This window comes from Tenrec ecaudatus, chromosome 8 (assembly GCF_050624435.1).
Source record: "Tenrec ecaudatus isolate mTenEca1 chromosome 8, mTenEca1.hap1, whole genome shotgun sequence".
NCBI lineage: Eukaryota > Metazoa > Chordata > Mammalia > Afrosoricida > Tenrecidae > Tenrec > Tenrec ecaudatus.
The window spans coordinates 130,343,010-130,352,035 of NC_134537.1; positions in this window are offsets into that span (position 1 = coordinate 130,343,010).

Sequence of the window (9,026 nt, forward strand, 5' to 3'; positions counted from 1 at the left end):
CAGGGGAGAAAGTAACAGAACTGTACGTGAATGGATATCTGGAGGGGGTAAGATACTGCAGAATGGGGTAAGATAGATACTGCAGAAAATGATAATAATATATTCATAATAATAATAAAGGTTCCTGGCAGGTAGGTTGTGGGAAACAGAGGAATGAAGGAGAGCTGATACCAAAGAGCTCATGAGGGAAGAAAATGTTTTGAAACTGATTGTGGTAACAATTATACTTGATTAAATGAAATTATGGAATGTCATGATATCTGTAAGAACTTCCAATAAAATGATTAATAAAATAAGTAATTCATGCAACAGGGAAATACAATCTTCTTCCTGGTTAAGAGCTGCCTAGTTGCTGGCCCAGTCCTGGTTTGATTTCATTACTTGTCTCCTGCAGATCCTTGTGAACCATTATAGATGAAGGCCCCAAAACTAACCAGTAGGAATCAGTGGAATTCTTCTGGGGGAAATACTTAGGAAACATGTCCTCATTCCTATAACAGAGGTACAAATGCATTCATTTTGGTGGAAATTGTCATTTCTTATTGTTACAGCTAGACTTACACTAGCTATCTTGCAATCAAGGATAAAATATTACCAAATTTATGAGACTGGCAACTATAGAAGACAAGAAATCAGAACTGGGTCCATTGTGACATGGACGTGCTGAAGGTCAGTTGATTGGTGTGCATTTACTATAACAGAAATTAATCTCTCAAGTGCAAATACCAAGATTATGTCTTCTAAAACTGTCTTAATAAGTAATATTTTTGCTGTTGTTTTTAAGCTTTGTCTTGTTCTCTTTGCTACTCATAGTCAAGGGTAAAAAGAGAGGACATGTCCTCCAAGCAAAATTCTTCATTTCCCACAAGCCCATTTTGTCTTTCACCTCCTACTACATTTGTGAGAATTGAGTAATGGGAAACAATATATGCAACATGCAACAGACTCACAAACTGAAATGCTGCCGTGGAATGTTCTTATCCTTTACTTTTGTGACTCCTTTAGGAACGCTGTGTCATTAGTATTTAAATCACTTCATAAATATTTCACTTTAAATACCATTGTAATGTCTTGTGTATGCCTTAATTTGTGTCTAACATAATGGTTTTGTATAGTGAGACAATTTCATCAGGGCACTTACACGATTAAAAAGAGATTTAATGGAGCACTTTATCTTGAGTTGACCATGGAGCAGGAAGCAAAATACCATTTCACTTCCTCAGAAATAGCTTTGTATATTTAAAACCTTTATATTTTTAAAGAAAAATAAACATGAATATCTCACAATATATTCACAGGAAAATTGTAGACACTGCAGTTTAAACAAGATGAGATAGAAGCCAAAGCAAAAAGAAGCACAGAAGAAGCCTCCAAAATTCAGGCATCAAAGAACAACAAAAAAAATCATATCATTGTAAATGAGGGGGAGTGCAGAGTGAGATCCAAGACCCATCTGTAGGCAACTGTATACCCCCTTACTGAAGGGTTGCGGGGAGGAGACAAGCCAGTCAGGGTGCAATGCAGCAACAATGAAACATACAACTTTCCTCTAGTTCCTAAATGCTACTTCCCTCCACTATCATGATCCCAATTCTACCTTACAAATCCGTCTAGACCAGAGGATGTACACTGGTACAGATAGGAACTGGAAACATGGGGAATCAAGGACAGATTCCCTTCAGGATGAGTTGTGAGAGTGGCGATACCTGGAGGGTGGAGGGAAGGTGGGGTAGAATGAAGGAATCAATTACAAGGATATACATAAAACCTCTTTCCTGGGAATGGAGAACAGAAAAGTGGGAGAAGAGAGACATTGGACAGTGTAAGATATGACAAATTAATAATTTATAAATTATCAAGGGCTCATGAGGGAGAGGGAGCAGGAAGGGAGGGGAAATGAGGAGCTGATATCAAGAGCTCAAGTAGAAGGCAAATGTTTTGAGAATGACGAGGGCAACAGATGTAGAAATGTGCTCGACACAGTGGATGGGTGGGTGGATTGTGATGAGTTGTACGAGCCCCGATAAAACAATTAAAAAAGGAAAAAAAAGAACTTGAGGGAAAGAGTGACCAATGACCGCAGAGTAAAGTAAGTGTATTAAAGGTCTGAAGCTAATTTAAATGTTACATTATTTGATTTCTATTATTCTTTCAAGAGTACCATTACATGGTGTTCAATACTGTGGAGCATTTATAGACACATTCTATAGGGAAATACCCTCTCAAGAATAGTCCTAGTGGTGTAGTGAGTTACTTGCTAAAAAGTTAACTGTAAAGTAATCATTCAAGACCACAAGTTACCTTGGATAAAGTTGAGATTTTCTAAACACATAGAGCTTTAAAGCTTATGTATCAACAACCCAAACAAGGCCAGAGCCAATTGTGAAACAGACCATCAATTGCTCATAGGCAGGTTCAAGTAAAAACTGAAAAAAATTAAAGCACATCTGTAAGAGCAAACACATGAACTTGAATATATCCCATCTGAATTTAGAGATCGCCAAATAACAGATGATATGTATTGACATCAATTGCCTAAGACCATAGTTGATGTGGGTCTATAGCAAGAACATCATACTTGAAGAAAATTAAAGGTTATTAAAATGGAAATAAATAATGAAAGGTAACAGAATCAGATGCCTTTAGAGATTCAGAAACTTACTCTAAATGCACAGGAGCCAAAGTTATGAAATATGATAATATAAAGACACTGAACAGAAAATTTCAAAGAGAAGCTCAAGAAACAAAATAAACTATTATAATGAACTATGCAAAGACTTGGAGTGACCCAAAGCAAAATCGAAGAATATTTCAGCATCTCTCAAACTAAAAAAAAAAAAAAAAAAAAACTGATACAAATTCAAATTTTAAATGAAAAATATTTGTTGTTGTTGCTGCTAAGTGCCACAAAGCCACCCAAATTGACCCTATGCACAAGAGAATGAAACAGTACAGAGACCTGCATAAACTCACAATTGTTCCTGAGGCTGAGCCCATCAATGCAGCCACAGTGTAATTCCATTTCATTGAGAGCCTTCCTCTTTGTTGCTGCCCCTCCAATTAACCAAGCACGATATCCTTCTATAAGGACTGCTCTCTCTTAAAAGTATGTCCAAAGTATGAGGATAACCTTGCCAACCTTCCCTCTATGGAGCACGCTGGCCTTACTTCTTGCGATACAGATCAGTTTGTCATAATCACGGCTTAGGTCATGTGCATCATAGTCCTCAAAGTAACATCCTTGCTCTCCAGTACTCTTAAGAGGGCTTGTGCAGTAGAAGATTTGCCTAATGCAATGTGTCCTTTGATCTCTTGACTGCTGCTCCTATGAGCATTGATTGTGGATCCCAGGAAGACAAAATCCTTGACAACTTCTATCAGTTCTTCATTTATCATGACATTATCTGTGCTCGAGTTACGAGGAGTTGGGTCTTCCTTACATCCAGTAGCAAACCACACTGAGGGCTGCAAGCCTTGATCTTCATAAGCAAGTGCTTTCAAGGAAAACTGTTCAATGATTCTGGAAGCACTTAAAGATGATGTAAGTAATACTGAGAGGCAGTACCCAAAAGAACCAATTGATGTTCAACCATTTGAAAAGATAGCATATTATCAAGAATTGATAGTATTGAAAAAGCTAAGCTTTCCTGAAGACATTGGCAAAAGATAAGCCACCAGGGCTCCTCAAAGTGCTATACCTGATTAAAAATGAAACTTTAAAAAAGTTTCAATAATCTACAGGAAGAAAAAGAAATGAGGCTAAAGAAAACAAATTTAAATGAGAAACAAAAAAGTGAAATGATAGACCTAAATACTAGCATATCAATACTTATACTAAAATAAAATTATATAAATTAATTCGTGTAAAATCAGGCATTGTTGAAGTGGTTGAAAAATCATTATTTACTATATGTTGTCCTTAAAGAAAAGCTCACTTCACACACGATATTTGTAGTTTAAAAGTAAAAGAATAAGAAAAGGTACATATAATGCAACTAATCCAAAGAAATCTGCAAGGATTATATATAGATCAGAGCAAAAAAAATTTTTCAGAGAAAAAAATGGGCACTATATGTTCATAAATGGCAAACTAAAACAAGGGATTAAATGATTTTAAATATATGTTTATAAAATAATGATTATGAAAAGTATGTTAACTGAAAAGATACATAGACAAATGCACAATACTTTGATGCTTCAAAATTCTCTTAATAATAATTAAAATATTTAGATATAAAATTAACCCATCAAGGTAAAGAGTCAAATTAATAATTATATAACAGTACAGAGGCAGCAGTAAAACACACTTATCTTTCAATTATACTTGTAACATATATAAAGAAAGAACATGTTCTGAGATATAAAACCCAATTCAGTCAATTTAAATGGATTGAAATAATAACTAATGTGTTCTCTAACCAAAAAAAGAGGTCATCAACAGTCAATAATAGGGATAACCCAGAAGCCAAAATATATACACTTTTAAAAATCCAGATAGTCTCCTGGGGAAAAATGGCAGTGGTGTGGTGCATTTATAACATGGCCGCCATTAAAAAAGTTTAGTTTAACCCCTCACTTCCAGAATCTAGAAAAGATGAAGGACAATGAGCCTAAACAACAAGGAAGAAAGTTTATGAGCTAAGAGCAGAAATCAATTATATTTGAAACAGTTAAACAATTGAGAAAATGAAGTAGATAGTGCAGTGAAATTTACAAAATAAAGAAAATACCAGGCTGAAACAATGAAAGGATAAATAACACTGGTGAAATCTAGCATGGCTTACAAAGTCAAACAGAAGACACACATTAATGATATTTTAACAGAATGAAAAGGATTTGGATGTGCATCTATTACTCAAAGAACTAATTTAGGACAATATTTTAGGTAAGCTAGAAACTAAGGATCAGTTCTATAATCTGCTTCAGACAGAGCAACAACAATTTTCCTCTTTCTTTAGACTACTTCCATGCCTTGGTGATTCTAGGCCTATGAAAACAGACAACTTGAACATGCAAGGTTTATGTGTCAGATATTAAAGTGGAATTCATAATTTGTGTTCTCTTTTTCAATATTACCATCCAGTGGTATGAACCTGCAGTGAGTGACAACCCGAAAAAAAAGGATCCACAGGCAAATTTTACTTCCAAAGTACAGCTTTATATATAATGAGGCAAGGGTGCATAGCATGCATAGCGTAACAATAACATCGTGATAAAACTGCTGTAAGCACAACCAATTCCTGGGGACTAATCTGAACAAATGCAGTTGTGTTTGCAGTGTATGACCATCGTCCCAGTGTTCCGAGTTATACAATGTCCCCAAGCACCCCTGAGAGTCACCAGAAAAACTCAGTGACTCTCTCTAAGTCCTCCTTTTTATTTTATAGCTAACGCTAAAGAGCGAAAAAACAAAACAAAACAAAAAAGCAGCTATACTAAAAGGGGCACTAATGTAGGAGTGGCTCTGTGAGATTAGGAGCTTCCAGTGACTGTGCCCAGCTTTTCTGTCCCGCTAAATGGGCACACCTGGGGATCACATGAACTAATCGGCACCGCTCAGGGCACTTGTTTTGGTTGAAAATAGGGACACAGAGACAAGGGGTGAGTGCAGAGGTACAAGCAAACCAGGTGCTAATGGGGTGCAACAGACGTGTAAACAATGCTAAGGGCAGGTGAGCCACCTCCCAGGGCCGGTCTCTAGAGTTTAGTTAGAGGCTCATTCAGGGTCCGGTTCATCCTATCAGCTTGCCCTGAGCGCTGAGGGTGATAGGCACTGCATAGTGTCCAATTTGTGCCTAAACATTTCCTTATTGTTTGCATAGTTTTAGCAACAAATCTGGGTCCGTTGTCTGACCCAATGATGTCAGGCACCTCTCACCTGGAACTATTTCATTGAATACATTTTTTTCTACTATCTGAGCAGTTACTTTCTCGGTGGGAATGCTTCTACTTAACTTGCAAAAGTGTCTACAAAAATTAACAATTACCTATAGTTCCATTGTCCTGGTTTAATCTCTATAAAATCTACTTCCCAGTGTTTTCCTACCTGGAATTCTCGTTCTCTGGTCCCGACAGGGTGTGGAGCGCAGGGCAGGTCGACCATTCACTGGCGGGCAACTCTGGCAGGCAGTCACCACTCCTTCCACTCTCTTGTCAAGCTGGGGGCCCAATCATCTCATTGGACTAGTACTGCCAGGGTGCTAGAGCCTGCAGCTACTTCACCAGCCTTTTACTTTCCCTTTTGGGTAAGCGGTGTGGGCAGTCTGGCAGCCAGTAGCAGGTCCATTCTTAAAGCTGGGCTGGAGCTGCTTCCTCTGCCTGTCGGTTGTCCAGGGCCACTGGGTCTGTTCCTTTTTGATGGCCAGGACAATGCCTAACAGATACTTTACTGGGCATCCATATGGCTTCTAACAGCTGCAAATTTCTTCTTTATTTTTAATTTTAGTCCCTTCCAAGGTCAGCAAACTCCTTTATCTTTGAAGGAGACAGGAGACTGAGGGATTGCCGCTGGGTTTACACCAGGTTTTAGCTGAACCACAATTGGAAGCATATGGGTGCAAGCCCAAGAGAGTTAGCTTCTGACCAAACCCCCGGGACTTCAGTCTATAATCTTCTGTCATACACTCCAGAGGAAGGCTCGGTGACTATCAAGAGATAACTGTCCTTCAAGGGAAGAGTCACAGAGACCTGCCAGGAGGATTCTTCCTCAGGCCCACCCAATGCTATTTGGGGATGGTCTGGTTGAAAGCTAATCACCCCCTTGAGCTTAGTCCAAGAGGCAGTTTCTAATTTGCCTGTTGCTCCTTGAATGGTAATCTTCTTTTTGTTGGTGGGCCTGCTGCTTCCTTGAGGACCAGGTGGGTTGCCCCTGTGTCTACAAGGAATGTGACAGGCCTATCCCCACTGTCAGGGTGATCATGGGCTTCAGGAGGACATCAGTGCTCCGACCTCCTCATTCCAGTGTTAAGACTGCAATGGGCGGAGTCTCTGCCCGTGGGGCTGATTTCCCCCTGAGGTCATTTCAACAGTTGGACTTCCAATGTGCCCTCTTCCTTGCAATGGGCACATTGGTTCTTACCAAGTGGTTTGTATGTATTTTGTCTGTTCTGCCTGCCTGGCCCTAGATGGGGTTCTGGTCTCCCAACGGATATGTCCATTGCTTTGGCTTGCTTCTTTTGGTGGGTCTCTATTGTTATAGATCTTTTCTATTTCTAATAATTCACTAATATGTTTTCCTGAAAACCCTTCTAGTTTCTGTAACTTTTTTTAAAATATCTGGGTTTTTAATTATTTGATTGGTTGTTTGATTTATTTCCAAAGGGGTATAGTCGGTAGGCACCAAACAACCACTCCAAATAAGCTGCTGGGCTCTCGTCCTTGCCCTGAATCATACTAGTTATTTTGGACAAATTAATGGGTCGGCGTGCTGCCTCACGGAGCCCACTCATCAGCGTCCTGCGGTAAGCAGGAGGCATTCCCTACCTTCAGGGCGGTTTGGGTCCCAAACAGGGCAGTGCAAGGGGAAGGCAGATTCCAGCTCCTGGGGATCCTACTCAGGTCCTCCTATCTGCTCCCAACCCGTTTGTGGCTCTCCCTGTGAATGTGGCCTTGCTTCTCAGCTGTAAAGAGACTCAAACAGTTGTTGACAATCATCCCCCGATGGCCTATGAAGTTTTGACTCCACAATGTCAACGCACAGGAGGAGATAGATGAATCGGTCTGGATGTCAGGCTTTTCCACGTAGTTGACCTAAAATGAAAGCTCAAACTGGGTAAGAGAGATTAAAGGTTGCTTCAGAGGGCCTTCCCAGGTCAAAGAGTGGCCAATCTAACAGGGTGCTGGGACGAACTTTTTCTCCACAAGGCGGCCCTTTTTCCCATAGAGGCCAGTGGGCCAGCATGAGACCTAGCGGGTGGACTGATGTTTTCCTTGGGTCAATCCCGAACCTGTAGGAAGAAAAGTGATGGCCACAAGACAGATAGACACTAAAACACAGAGCAAAAAGTGGACAAAGACAGCACAGGCACATCAGAATCTCTTTAGCTGCTTTCCACAGTCTTCCAGAGCAATCTGAATAATTTTATCCTCTTGTTAGCGAAGTTGGCACTCAGTTAAATTCCAGGCAGCTGAAAGCCATGTCAGGCTCCCAATTTAGGAGCCAAAGGTAATGGTCCAGCGGTATGGACTTGCAGTGGGTGACCACCCGAAGAACGAGAGTGGCCAGTGGACTGATGATCCACAGACAAATTTTATTTCTGAAGTACAGCTTTATGTATTAATGAGGCAAGGTGTATATAGCACACCTAGTTGGACAATAACATCGTGATAAAATTGCTCCAAGCCCAAACACTTCCTTGAGACCAATCTGACCAAATGCAGCTGTGCTCTCAGTGAACTCCGGGCATTTCAGAATGTATGACCATCGTCTCAGCGTTCCGGGTTACACAGTGTCCCCAAGCACCCCAGAGAGTCACCAGAAAAACTCAGTGACTCTCTATAGCAGTGGTTCTCAACCTTTTTAATGCCACGACCCTTTAATACAGTTCTTCATGTTGTGACCCCCAGCCATAAAATTGTTTTCATTGCTACTTCATAATTATAATTTTGCTACTGTTATGAATCATAATGTAAATATTTGATATACAGGATGTACTTTCATTGTTACAAATTGAACATAATTAAAGCCTAGTGATTAATCACAAAACAATATATAATTATAGATTGTGAAATAATTGTGTTTCCGATGGTCATTTGACCCCCCAAAGGGGTCGTGACCCACAGGTTGAGATCTGCTGCTCTATAGAATTCATAATCTGTGTTCTGTTTTCCTTAGTGATTCCTCGTTGGGGTGCAATAAGGACTAAAGTTCCACCAGCTGCCCCTCCAGTGAAAGCGGGATTTTTTACTCTGGTAAAGAGTAACAGCCTTGGGAACTCAAAGGGCTAGCTCTGCCAGGTGTTAAGAGGTTGCCATGAGTCAGAATTGACTCAAATGTTGTGTGTTGGTTGATTATGGATAAAATCTTA